We start from the raw sequence: 14958 nt of genomic DNA on the forward strand, positions 1-14958 counted from the left end.
TTCAGAGTCAGAATTTTAACGAGAGGTCTGAGATATCTTACAATCCAGAGAGGATGCCTTATGGGATGATAAATATTCGAGAGTATGGTGCAGCTTGGCTAGAGAGTTGGACTGATATCCCTTCAGACTATGTTGATGATCCAGACATCTACGAGCATCACAGACATTCGACAAGAAATTAAATATAGAGTACATCTTAAGGTTCGTATATCAGTTATTGCGTTTTGTACTTAAATATTTAGATACATTTTAATACGTATTTTATATATTTTTTCTTTAGTTTTAAGATGACATAGTTGAAATATAATGTAAATAAATATATATTTGAAATTTTGGATCAAAAATCTTCGTACCGCAACCGAACTCCAAATTGAACCCAAATATGTCAATAATATGCAATATAATACCATATTGAAGTTGTATTTATCAATTATTAACTTCAAAAATCCAAAAAAAAATTGAAAATCGAAAAAAATAGTGTACCGGTATTGGATCGGTATGCCTAGGCGTACCGTATGTCGGTATGGTACGGTACTGGCATCGTACCATACCGGTTCGGGACCGGCACGCCGTCCGGTACCGGTACAGCGAATCTTGTCTTGGAGGAATCTGATGAAGATGAGTTTGCAACAGCCATCACAGATTATGTAGAAACACTGGATGGAGTATGTTGTGATTGCATAGTAGCAAGTCAGGTTTCCTCTATGATAAGTTCCGCCACAACTATCTCAAGTTTAGGAAAAGAATCTTGAAGAAGTGAAGCATGTATAGACTCAAAATCATCATGTAATGCCATTAGAAATTTCATTACCCTTAGACGATCTCGATAGTCAGCAAATTTGAGTACATCGGCATCATTCAAAAAGGTAGGTTCACACAAGGCCAATTGATCCTAGATTGCATGCATTTTTGATAAAAAATCATAAATAGATTGACCAACCTCCTATCACATGCTGTGAAGAGTGCCAAGCAACTGATACCGGTGAGCAATGTCAGAAGTATAGTAATTGGAAAGCAGATCCCACACTTCCTTAGCCATTTGATATCAGCCGAACTGGAGCTTAATGGTCGGAACTAAGGTATTCCAAAACCAAGTGAGAATCTGATGATTCTTACTCTCCTAAGTTTCCAGACGTTCTTCAAAATCTTCATCTTCCTCATCATTGTTCTTAGTGGGCTTCTTGATAGAACTGGTGATATAGCACTAGAGTTTGCATCCTTTCAAGAAACTAGACATTTCTTGTGCCCACAAAATATAATTTGATCCATCCAAAATAGTGCTAATAGGTATAGAAACATCTGATTTATCCATCGACTTGACAAATATACCTCAAAAAATGACAGATTGATGTAGATCAAGTAGAAAACCATAATAAATAGTACCTTTCGAGGCTGATTTAGACCAAACCGACCTAAAGATTGGAGAACAGGCCGGAAAACTTAGGGAACCGATCTGAGAACTTCAAGAACCGGTCTGCATGTGGGATCAGAGAATGGCGCAAGCAGCATGGTCAGGGGCTGAACGGATGTGGCAGTCGGTGGTGCATGTGTGAGGATCTGACAACATCGTTGAAGCTCTGATACCAAGTTAGAAATCACAAATGAATAATGTAAGTGTATTTGATTTCAATGATTTCATGGTGATACAGTATAGTACAATGTATAGGAAAGGGATACAATGAATCTAGGCTAGAATTATGATTGTCCACAAGAGAATACAAAAAGAGATATCAAGAGATATCAAGGATCGACATAACATCGGCATGATCTCCGAAATATAATCTGTATGATTCTTGATATCACAGAATATCTTAACAGATATGCATAATCTCCGGAATATAATCTGCATGATTCTTAATATCACAGAATATCCTAATAGATATTCTATCATATATGATTTTTTTTATATTTTTTTAATTTTTATGGCCAATATTCAAATTAAAACTACCTTAATTACTCAAACCCAAACTTATTTAGCCCAGTTAAAATTGAAAGAGATTCAAACCTTCCGATTATGCAAAGTATGGATACCAAACTATATGCAGAAGCATGTTAGATGCCTTGGAATAATTAATCATCCATACTCCATAGTACTCGAGGGGATGTTAATAAAGTCTACAATTGAAATTGAACTATATTGGGATTTTTTGTTAAGATAATTACAGTGGAACAAGATAGAGAAATCAGAGAAACACCCCTGTAACCCTACATACCTACAAAAGTAACAAACATAAATATAAAATAAACTGTCCCCATTCCATGACTTAGCCAACTATCTTGCCACAAGAAGTTACAGAAACTACATAATAAAAAGAACCTCATATTCAGACATGGATGGAGCTAATAAATGATGCTCAATATTTGATAGCCTGTTCCAATAATCCAATAGAAGTGGGATGCAATGCACATCTGAACCAATAAACCAATAAATTATCTGATAATAATTTCATCCACAAATATGTAGATATCTATTATCTATTCATAGAAATTTCACATATGTCAACATATACACATGATACTCAGATTCAGATTTTGCATGTCAATCCATTATATATATATATATATATATATATATATACCCATATGATATTTTGGCTTTACATATATACTATTAATGTACCAAGGAATGCCGTACTGGGCCGAACCACCCGGTACGGGGTGTACCGAACTAGACCGACGGCCAGCCGATCCAGGTCGGCCTTTTTTTTCGAAAAATCATCCGAACCGCATCGAATCGGACAGTTCGGCATGGTTTGGAGCCTTACCACCCAAAACCTGGCGGTATGGCTTGGTTCGGTATGGTTCGGCATTGAACCGAATCGTACCGACATATCACATGGGGGTCAAGGGGTGTGGGGGGGTGTGGTGGGACCTAGGCTGTCGTTTAGTGGCAGCCAGGATTCTTTCTCTGATAGAAATCCAAGAACTCTCTTGGAACTTCCAAGAGACGCTCTCAGGCTTTCGACGACACGAAGCCTTCCAAAAAAATTAGAAAAAAGAGAAAAAATACCATCAAATTGCAGTATTTCTTCAAGGAGACGATGATTTTCGATTGGGAGTAAGGTAATGTATTATTTTTTTAATAAATATTTTATTTTTATGTTTTTGTGGCTAAAAAAAGATAAGAACGAAGAAATAAGGAAATAAGAGAAAATCATACAAAAATTTTATGATTTGGATATGATTTGATCATATGTGATAGATTTTTGAAAAATCTACATGATGACACTAAAATCGTTGATTTTCATTAATTATATATTTTTTAAATATATATATTTATTTGTAAAAAATTATTAAAAAAATAAATTCAAAAAAAAATAAAATCAGAGATTCTGAATCATGTTTAGAATGATTCAAGCTACTTGAATCTAATCTCAGATTTTTTTTAAAATTTTTGAAATTAAAAAATATTTTTATAATTATTTAAATAATAAAAAATATAATCAAATAAAAAATATATAAAATTAGTACTATATTTTAGCTAATTCAGAAATATTATTTGAAGCATATAACATATTTTTTGAATTTATGAGTTTTAAAATTATTATTTAAATTTTTTAAATTTATATATAATATATAATATTTTTTAATAATTATTAAACTGTCGTATTTTGTTATACTTGTAGAAATGAGTAAGCAGAAAGATTCAGAGCGTGACATTGGTTAGAATCATGGCGAGATGCTCTCGGCTTGGTATCATTAGAAATGCAAATGGTGCAACACAAAGTTCAAGAGAGGAGAGGTGACTAGGTTGAAGCAGCACCTAACTGATGGTTATCCTGATGTGTCCGTATGTCAGAAATATCCACGGGAGGTTCGACAGTTGATGAAAAAGTACTTCGCTGATTCAAGAGCAGCGAAAGAAAGACAAAACAGAAGAGGGCAGAGGTGGACCGTCAAGCTACAGAGCCACCTTTCTATCACTCTAGAGAGTCAGAGGAGGCTTTCGCTCCAAATGATGAGGCACAGATTGAGGCTGCCATTTCAGCAAGCTTGGATGATCAATACCGGCAGGAAGAGATGGTCAGATATAGAGAATGATTTGGACCATTATACTATGAATTGGAATCTGGATCAGCAACCGATGGGGGAGAATCTGAGTTCAGAACTACCTCAGTCAGAGAGCCTGGTGGTAGACGGAGCAGACACAGTATTTCTTTGTTGGGAGCTTTTGGCAGTAGAAAAAAATCCTCCAAAGATATTTTAGTAGGAGCCACCATCCATGATTTGGATCTACATGCTTTTCCCAGCAAGGATTCAAAGCAGCAGAGAATTGACACTATAGTGAAAAAGGATAAGAAGAAGGATATGTGACGAGCTATTGGATCATGATTTTATTTCAGCCATATTCTAGCAAATACAGCAGGCAATCCTTACTTTCGATCTGCCATTTCAGTCATAGAGGCTGTCGATCAGTGTGCAGATCCGTCAGGACCTAAGGACATCTATGGTCAGCTTCTTGACAGTAACAAGGAGGATCTACAGAGATGGATTGCTTCTTATAAGAATAAATGACCCACATACGGACTGACAATGATGTGTGATGGTTGGACCGATCCTATTAGATGAAGCATCATTAATTTTTTGATATATTACGATGAAAAAATATTTTTTCACAAATCAATTGATACTTCAGATAAGATGCACGATGCTGTATATATCCTTGATCTGATGGAGGTGATTGATTCAGTGGGTGAGCAGTATATCGTGCAAGTCATCACAGATAATGGGCCACAATATAAGGCTGTTGGAGAGTTGCTGATGGAGCAGTGACCGCAGATATACTGGACCCCATGTGCTACACATTGCATTGATCTTATATTAATGGATACTGGAAAGATTCGTAGGGTGCAGCAGGTAGTGGAGATTGCCCAAACTATTATTAGATTCATCTACGATCACACATGAATCCTTTCATTCATGCGGACGTATACTGGAGGGAGATCTTGAGATCGGATGTTACACAATTTGCTACCAACTATATAGCACTTAATAGTCTTCTTCAGAAAAAAACAGCCTTACGTCAAATGTTTGTCAGTGCCAAATAGCAAGAGAACAGATATGCAAGGGCCGGCACTAATAGAGGTCATATGAAAAATTTGGTGATAAGTTAGTCAGTCTGACAGCGGACTGAGAAGATAGTAAAGGCTATTAAGCCATTATACGAGGTGCTTCGCACTGTGGATAGTAAAAAATACCTCCAAATAGGCTTCTTATATTACATGATAGAGAGGACAAAAAAATAGATCAGTGAGAATGACCCGAAGCATGCTCAGAAATTCATTAACATCATTGTGCACCGTTGGAACTATCAGATGGGTAGAAATTTGCATCTAACCGGTAATCACAGATTCAAAAATACTTTAAAATATTTTTTTTTATACCTATAAAAATATACTTAATCAATTATGAAATTTATCTGTAGCTTACTATTTGAATTTGAGATTCCGGTATACCATTCTTGGGATAGATATAAATAACAAGCTTTTTGCTGCTCTTCGTAATGTGATATATATGATGGTATCCGATCCAAAAATCTCATCCTTATGTCTACAAGAGGTATGCTAGTTTAAAATAGATGTGATTATTCAACTGAATTCGATCTGTACTCAACGATATATTTATAAATTTAATACACATATTTTTTATAGATGAAACAGTTTAGAGAGGGATCAGACAGTTTTGGAGTCCCATCAGCTGTCATAAGTAAAAAGAAGATGAATCCAGAAAAATTACATATCAATAATAAGCATCATAGATTGACATCATATGCCTAATAATATCATGAAATTGGATATGTAATTTTGCTTTTGCAGCTGAATGGTGGATTTATTTTGGAATGTCTGCATAATATTTGAGAGGTGTGGCTGTCCATATTCTTTCTCAGACGGTCTATGCTAGCGGCTGTGAGCATAATTGATCGACTTTCTCCCTTATCCACAGCAAACAGAGAAATCGTCTGACACAAAAGCACCTTAATGATCTTGTATATGTTTATTATAATCTAAGGCTGAGGTTAAAATGCATTCACAAAAAAGTACAACTGAAGTACACTGATCCGATAGTAGATGATTATGCTGACTAGGACGACAATCCGATCATCAGATATCTTGTAGGTCAGCAGTAGGAGCCAGAGCTTGATGAGCCGGGATCCCCTCCATGACCAGCCAGTGTGGTAGCTAGGGAGATCAGGGTGGATCCAGGACAATGGACAGAAAGAAATATTCCACATAACGTTCCAGCTGATCAGCTATAATCTGAGGGGACACAGAGAACTCGTTCATCACATGACTTGATATCCGATACATCCTCATAAATGTTTGAGTGAGAAATATTTAGACGAGGTCGGCGGTCAGCAACAAGACATCCATCCTTCCAATCACAGAGGGGCATAAGGAAAGAAAAAGAAAAGATAGTTGTACATGCACCACTTTCAAGAGTACATGAGCTATCTAACTCAGATTCGAAGATCAGAAAGAGTGATGATGGTACTAGTAGTAGTCATAGATCTGATGATCAGAGAGAAACTGGAGGACAAGAGACCATTGCTTATGAGACAGCCGCAGGATAATATTCAATTCACCAGTGAGTCCCAATTTATATATGCCACATAACATAAGAACCATGATGGATAAGTCGGTAGAGACCATGGAGAGTCAATTTTATATAGATGACGGGCTCTTAGAGGTCATCCAGCACATGATGCAGTTGTAAACGATCTTACACGTGGAGTAGGATCCATGAATATATCTGAATCATCCTCGCATTATAGATCCTATTACCCGCAGCCACCTTATGAACCATATGGATATAATGCATCTGAGACATCGTCTTCTAGTGGTTACTATCCTAGACAGTCTAGAGCATCTTACGAATCAGATTTTACTACCGACATATTTAGATGGGCTCCTTCACAGCCATACCATCGTCCCGAGGATACTTCTCAGAGTCAGAGTTTGAGTGAAAGATCTGAGATGTCTTATTATCCAGAGAGGATACCTTATGGAATGAATATTCAAGAGTACAATGCTTCTTGATTAGAGAGATGGACTGATGTTCTTCTAGACTATGCTAATGATCCAAATATCTACGAGCGTCACAAACACTCGATGAGATATTAAATATAGAGCAGATCTCGAGGTTAGTATATCATTCTTTGTGCTTTATACTTTAAAAGTTTAGATACATTTTAATGCATATTTATATATTATTTTTAAAATTTTAAGATGATAGAGTTGTAATATAATGTAAATAAATATATATTTGAAATTTGGATCAAAATTTCCTATACCACTACCGAACTCAAAAATTGAACTCAAATATGTCAATAATATGCAATATAATATAATTTTGGGATTATAATTATGAATTAATAACTTAGAGACCCAAAAAATGAAACAAAATAAAAAAAATTTGTACCAGTACTGAATCGGTATGCTGGAGCATACCGTGTGTCGGTACGATACAGTACCAATACCATACCATATCGGCCCGATGCCGGTACGGGTACCGATATCGGTGCAGCGATCCTATAAATGTACAGTTAATTACAATTGATAATTTGCATGAAAGGTTTATCATTAATTGGATCAAACTATTAAAAATCATAATAAAAGAAATGATATCACACTCATTGATATTTCATCCTTACAAGGTTAGGATAAAAAGTTGTTGGAAAAAACATATATTATAAAGTTATTGTGGAAAAAGGTCCTGTTGAGAAGGAAAAATGGAGGAAATAATTTCAATTACAGAAATTATATTCTTCTAATGTATGGGTCAAAATTTAAATACAATGAGCCATAAAAAAAAGATAAGTATGGCTATACAAAAATAGTAAACAACTATACAATAAAAGGTGAGAAATCATAGAAAAAATATTCAAAGATAGTATTGCTGGTTATGACAAATTTTCTTGAGAAATTTTCTTATTTAGATTATCTTATTTGCTGAGATCATAGTTGACCTTTGATTGTCGAGATCATGGCTTGATTCTATCTTTCTTTGGCTTGATTCTATCCTTCTTTGGCTTGATTCTATGATATCATTATGACTTTTGTATTATTCTATCAGATTTATTTGAGATTTATGAGATTCTAACAATCTTCCAACACTCTCCCTTAAGTTCGCACATAGATGTCAAGCCAGCCCAACTTGCCTATGAGAAAATTGAAAAAATGAGAGGACAGTCCTTTGATAAGTCGGCCGTTTGTTGTGAGTGGAAACAAACGGCATGTAAATAACTCTAGCTTCAAGCTTCTCCTTGATAAAGTGCCGGTCAACCTCCACATGTTTGGTGCGGTCATGCTGAATTGGATTATGGGCAATACTGATTGCAGCCTTATTATCGCAGTACAACTTCATAGGCAAATTTATGGAAAGATGTAATTCACCTAGAATTCGTTGCAACCAAAGTAACTCACAAACATCATTTGCCATGGCTCTATATTTGGCTTCAGCACTGCTCCTAGATATAATATTTTACTTCTTGCTCCTCCAAGTAACCAGATTCCCCCCAACATAAGTATAGTAGCCAGTGGTGGATTTCCGATCGGTTAAAGAACCTGCCCAATCAGCATCCATAAAAGCCTCTATATTTCTCTGAGAATGTTTCTAAAAAAATAAACCTTTTTCAGAGGAGCTCTTCAAGTATCGCAAGATCCTATAAACCGCATCAAGATGTGCTTTCCGAGGAGAATGCATAAACTGACTTACTCTACTCACAGCAAATGCAATGTCAGGTCTTGTGTGAGATAAGTAAATTAACTTCCCCACTAGTCTCTAATATCTAAAAGTCTCAACCGCCTCATCTTTTTCAGTCCTCTAATTTGACATTAGAGTCAATGGGAGTATCTGCAGGTCTACACCACTCATTCCAGTTTCTTTGAGAAGATCAAAAATATACTTCCTTTAATTCATAACTAACCCCTTCTGAGAGCGAGCAACTTCCATTCTAAGAAAATATTTGATCGGCCATAAATCTTTGATTTCAAACTCCTTGGCCTAGCTACTCTTCAATCATTCTATCTCAGCAACATCATCCCCAGTTAGGATGATATTATCTACATACATAATGAGAACAGTAATCTTCTTGCCCTCCATGCTCATAGAGCATGGTATGGCCTGATTGTGCTTGGCAATATCCCTGATTCTTCACTAATCTAGTGAATTTGTCGAACTAGGCCCTTAGAGATTATTTAAGGCCATATAAAGACTTCTTGAGTCTACAAACTTGGGACCCAAACTCTGTAGCAAAGCCAGGAGGTGCAGCCATATAAACTTCCTCTTCCAAATCTTTATTCAAGAATGCATTTTTAATGTCCAGCTACTGTAATGGCCAATTGAGGTTAAGTCTGGCTCCCGTAGGAGTCCGGACGAAGTCTTCCTGCAGCTGGAGTCGGGGACGAAGTCCGGCTCCCGTAGGAGTCCGGGCGAAGTCTTCCTGCAGCCGGAGTCGGGGACGAAGTCCGGCTCCCGTAGGAGTCCGGGTGAAGTCTTCCTGCAGCCAGAGTCGGAGACGAAGTCCCGCTCCCATAGGAGTCCGGGCGACGTCTTCCTGCAGCCAGAGTCGGGGATGAAGTCCGGCTCCCGTAGGAGTCCGGGCGAAGTCTACCTGCAATTGAAGTCGGGGACGAAGTCCGGCTCCCGTAGAAGTCCGGACGAAGTCTTCCTGCAGTCGGAGTCGGGGACGAAGTCCGGCTCCCGTAGGAGTCCGGACGAAGTCTACCTGCAATTGAAGTCGGGGACGAAGTCCGGCTCCCATAGGAGTCCGGACGAAGTCTTCATGCAGCCGGAGTCGGGGACGAAGTCCGGCTCCCGTAGGAGTCCGGACGAAGTCTACCTGCAATTGAAGTCGGGGATGAAGTTCGGCTCCCGTAGGAGTCCGGACGAAGTCTTCCTGCAGCCGGAGTCGGGGACGAAGTCCAGCTCCCGTAGGAGTCCGGACAAAGTCTACCTGCAATTGAAGTCGGGGACGAAGACCGGCTCTCGTAGGAGTCCGGACGAAGTCTACCTGCAATTGAAGTTGGGGACGAAGTCCGGCTCCTGTAGGAGTCCGGACGAAGTCTTCCTGCAGCTGGAGTCGGGGACGAAGTCCGGCTCCCGTAGGAGTCCGGACGAAGTCTACCTGCAATTGAAGTCGGGGACGAAGTCCGACTCCCATAGGAGTCCGGACGAAGTCTTCCTGCAGTCGGAGTCGGGGACAAAGTCCGGCTCCCGTAGGAGTTCGGACGAAGTCTACCTGCAATTGAAGTCGGGGACGAAGTCCGGCTCCCGCAGGAGTCCGGACGAAGTCTACCTGCAATCGGAGTCGGGGACGAAGTCCGACTCCCGTAGGAGTTCGGACGAAGTCTACCTGCAATTGAAGTCGGGGATGAAGTCCGGCTCCCGTAGGAGTCCGGATGCAGTCTAGAAGGTGGTCGATCATCGTAAAAACTTGGGTGGAGTCCGTCCGTCGCGAAGAATCCGATCGACGCTGGTGGGGGCTTATTCGTCGGCAAAACTTGGGAGTGTTGCGGAGGCTCGGCCGCCAGAGAGGTTCGGAAAGATGTCGCCGAAGGTCGGAAGTCGATAGAATCCCCGAAGGGTCACTCCTGTCACGAACTTCGGCTGGGGGGTATTTTTATACCCAACACCAGTCCCCCTACTTCCGAATTCGAGTTTCGAATGAAGTACAGAGAAATTTTCACAGCCGAAGTTGTCCCCTTGAATCCTATGCACGATCGCCCTCAGATATTCTGGTATTTAATGTGCACGTGCTGGAGTCTTTTCAAATCGGGGCGATCCGAAGGGACCTTTCAAAATTCTCTCTGGAGCGTTGGCCCAGGTACGGCGCAGTAATGGCTCTGTCAGCTGTCAGCCGCTTTTAGCCGCCTGCGGTGACGAGTGGGACACGTGGCGAGCGTGGGTCGGCCTGGGGAGATCCGCGATCATTATAGCACCAGATCCCAAGGTCTATTTAAACCCGCCTTTCCGCCTTCAAGAGTCTCATTCCGCCTGAGAGTTCTATCGGTGTCTGCCTTCTCTCCGAGAGCTCTAACCCTCTTTGGCATCCATCTTGGCCCTAAGCATTCTTCGAGTCATCCCTGTCCTCGCCCCTCTGCATCCTTCGGAGCGATCTAGGTTAGTCCCGGAACTTTCGTTTCTCTTCTTGCCATCTAGGTGCCCTTTCTCCTCCATTTTTCTTCTGCCACATTCCTCTGGTTTGGTCCCCCGCAAACCTTTCGCCTCTTGTCCCGCCTGATTTCTCTGAGATTTTTAGGGTCTTTGTTTGAAATGTCTTCTGGCACCTCCGCCTCTAGTGGTTCCAGGAGTTCGTCCGCCTCAGTCCCCCAGAACCCCCACACTGTAGACGAACCCACATCTAGGGCTGGGCCTCACCTAATTTTTGCGCCGGATGCCATTTCCTGTTCTCTGACTCCGGATAAACTTTTACTGATAAGGGTTCAGTATGGAGTTCCTCCGGAGTACGATCTGGAGCTTCCTGATCCCGCCGACCGGGCTAGCACCCCCCCACCTGGCCGTTTCTGCCTGTATCAGGAGGCCTTCCGTGCCGGACTCCGACTTCCGCTTCCGCCCTTCGTCATCACCCTTTTTCGTTTTTTAGATATTTCTTTAGCTTCAGTTGCGCCGAATTCCTTTAGGTTTTTGATAGGATTCCTCTCTCTTTGCCACGTAGTCGAAGTTCAGCCATCTCTTTCTTTGTTTAGATATTTTTACACCTTCAAGCGCCATCCCTCGACGAAGGACTGGTGGTATTTCTCCCCCCAGTTTGGCAAGAAGGGGTTGCTGAAAGGTGCTCCCTCTTCAATCCACAACTGGAAGGGGAAGTACTTCTTCGTCCAATGCCCGACCTTGAGGCTGGGATTGCCCCCTTGAGGCTCCCTAAGGGACTCTGTCCGCAGGGCTCCTAGCCTGGGGGAGGACGACCTCCAGGCCGCCCGGAAACTTCTTAGTTACTCAACTCCTTGCCTTCCCAACCTTCTGAAGGAGTAGTTTTTGTTCAACATCGGCTTGAGCCCCCTGGACCCTGCGAGCATCCCATCTTTCCTTTCCTTTTCTTTTCTCCCGCTCTTCTTCTCTCTCTCTTTTTTTTTTTTTTTACGCGTCACTTCTTCCTTTTTCACTCCATTACTGATCTCTTTTCCTCTCTCTTCTTCTTTTTTCTTAAGAATGGACGCCGAAGCAGCACGGATACTCTCCAGGGGCCTCAAGGCTCACAAAAAAAAAGGCGCCGCGGCCTCCGGATCGGCAAAGAAGGCCAGAACGGAGGAGACGAGCTCAGCCACCCCTGCCCGAGCGGCCCCCGCGGTTGACGTTCCTTCAGACGCCGAACCTCCGGCTCCCTGGGCCTCTTCAAGGAGTTCCCCCGCTGAGGCTCCCACTTCGGGGGTCTGCCTCGAGGAGGCGCCAGGGGTTAAGAGGGGGAGGAGAAGGAAATCGATGGCCCGCAGGGTGAGTAGCCGCCGAGCCGCCATCGAAGAGTCCCTTGGTTCCGAAGGAGAGCCGGGGGAGAATCCCTTTAATGACAGGGACCTGATAAAGCGACTGATCGACGGCTGCATCCTGTCCGAAGTCGTCCAGAGGATTGATCGCACCGATCCCGAACAGCGGGTTTGAGACTCCCTAGGGTCCTTTCTCGAGGTAAACAGATTCACCTTCCTCCTTCCCTTCGCACCTTCATTTGATTAGCTTCTCAACCTCCGTTCTGACCTCCTAGCCGCCCTTGCAGATCGGGCACCAGCTCCTCGCCAATATCGAGGCGACGAATCGGGCGAGGAGGGACGCCATCCAGGCGAAGGAGAGTCATCGGGCCGAAGTTGCTCGCCTCAAAGAAAAGGCTGCCGAGGTAGTCACCCTCCAAGAGGCCCTTAAGAAAGAAAATCAGGCCTCGGAGGAGACGGTGAGGAAGGCGGAGGCCGAGGTCGCGAATTTGACGGAGCAGATTCCGGTCCTGGTCTCAGAGGCTAGGGTTCTAGCGGTGGAGTTCAAGGCCTCTACGGAGATGAGGGATCTGAACGTCAAGTTCGGCCAAGAAGCATTCATCAAAGGATTCGAGCTCTGTTAAGAGAAGGTGGTCAAGAAATTTCCCGAGCTCGACCTCAGCTTCTTAGACGAGGTGTCTGAAGACGAAGCCGGTCCCTCTCCCACTGCTACTGCCACCGCAGCCCCCCTTCCGAGAACACCGAGCTCCCCAACTCCTATTTCAGAGGTCTGAGACCTCTGACTTTGTATTTTTCTTTTATTGCAATTTTTCTTTTCCCTCGTCTTGAAGAAACATTCAATCAATAAAATTGGATTTCTCCTTTTGGTGGGCTTCTCCACTCTGCTCCCCCTTTTTTTTTTGTTTTGCTTTCTGCAATGAGACGCGCCTTGACGCTTTTGTCTCCCGATGGCAGTGTCCTGCCGAAGCGCTTCCCCTGCCGCAGGGGATTCTGCTGAAGTCCACAATCCAACGTCTGAGGAAGAAAGTTCGTCATTTAACAAAAGGGGCGAAGGAGATGGAGGGCGAACTTCGCAAGTTGAGGGAGAGCCACTCTGAGGCCACCGCGGAGGCCACCTACTTTCGGAACCTCCACGTGAAGGGGATCATGGAGTACAGCCGGAGGAAAGCGAACTTCGAGAAGGAGCTCGAGGAACATAAGAAGTGCGCCAGCGACCGATCTTGGGCCCAAGCTGCCAAGATCAGCTCTCTCAGAGTGGAGCTGTCGGCTGCACAGGAGAGGATTAACCAGTTGGCAGGAAGCTCGTCCCGGCCTTCGACTCGGGCCGACAGCGACCGGGAATGGTCGAAGAAGTTCTCCGACCTTCAGCAACAGCTCCAGGATGTCGAGGTGAGCTATAACGCGTATCGGGCTGGCTGGTGCAAGCAGGTGGACGACTATAGGGGGAAGCTCAGGATGGCGACCGACGAGGTTGCCCGCCTTCAAAGACAGCTAGCCGAAGGAGCTCAGTTTGCTCCCGTTCGGGATCCCGACGAACTCCAATCCCTGAGAAGAACCGTAGAAGAGCTATCTATCGCCCTTGGGGAGGGGAAGGCCGAACTGCAGCAATTGAAGATCCAACTGGTATACGAGCAGCGGGCAGTCAAGGACGCAGAGGCAGAATCTGAGATCCTGAGAAAAAAGCGCCGAGAGGCGGAGAACGAAAGCCAGCGGCTTCATCGGAGATCCCGACGAACTCCAATCCCTGAGAAGAACCGTAGAAGAGCTATCTGTCGCCCTTGGGGAGGGGAAGGCCGAACTGCAGCAATTGAAGATCCAGCTGGTATACGAGCAGCGGGCAGTCAAGGACGCAGAGGCAGAATCTGAGGTCCTGAGAAAAAGACGCCGAGAGGCGGAGAACGAAAGCCAGCGGCTTCATCGGAGATATATGGAAATGCTAATGAGAGAGAAGGAATTGGAGGAAGAAGTCGAGAGCTTAAGGCACTCCCTGATGAGGGTCGAAGCCGAAAGTTCGAAGTCGGAGGAAGCCGGGCCCCCTTAGGGCTCTTTTTGTCTTTCGTCCCTCTAAGTGTCTTCTTTTGCCGCTTGTCTGTTTGTTGTCGTGGTTGTTGCCGTTGTTTTTGTTTTTTTTTTTTCGGCCTTCCAGGCTCTGTAACGCACATTTTACTAATGAAATGAAAAGGTCTTTGTTACCTTACCCGTACGTCGTGTTGAATTGTCGTGCACCGGACTTCTTTCATTTTTGTCCCGTGCGATGTCGATGTTGTTCGAAGGTTCCTTGTTCATCTTTGTATTAGGTCGTCATTACCGAGTTTCTTGTGCTTTTGATTGGTTCGGTGTCGACACCGCTTGGAGGTTTCTAGCCATTGCCGTGTTGATTTGCCTTTTTGTTCGTGACCGTAGATCTTATTTTATCTTCCTCCTTCTTCATGGAGATGAGGTCCTTTGTGCTTTTAGCGTAGTTCGGCCTCCGTTTTTCGCTGGGGTAGCCCGCCACTGTTCCTTCACATTTCCC

At 43.1% G+C, this 14958-nt stretch overlaps 1 long non-coding RNA gene across 1 annotated transcript in view; it reads right to left on the reverse strand.

Moving 5' to 3' along the window:
• Positions 1–14958, reverse strand: part of LOC140854081 (uncharacterized) — a 60899-nt gene that overhangs the window by 8560 nt on the left and 37381 nt on the right. The window contains exon 2 of the long non-coding RNA XR_012137212.1: positions 1384–1577. This is a non-coding gene — a long non-coding RNA (uncharacterized lncRNA). The remainder of the gene's footprint in view (positions 1–1383; positions 1578–14958) is intronic.

This window comes from Elaeis guineensis, chromosome 15 (genome assembly GCF_000442705.2).
Source record: "Elaeis guineensis isolate ETL-2024a chromosome 15, EG11, whole genome shotgun sequence".
Classification (NCBI taxonomy): Eukaryota; Viridiplantae; Streptophyta; class Magnoliopsida; order Arecales; family Arecaceae; genus Elaeis; species Elaeis guineensis.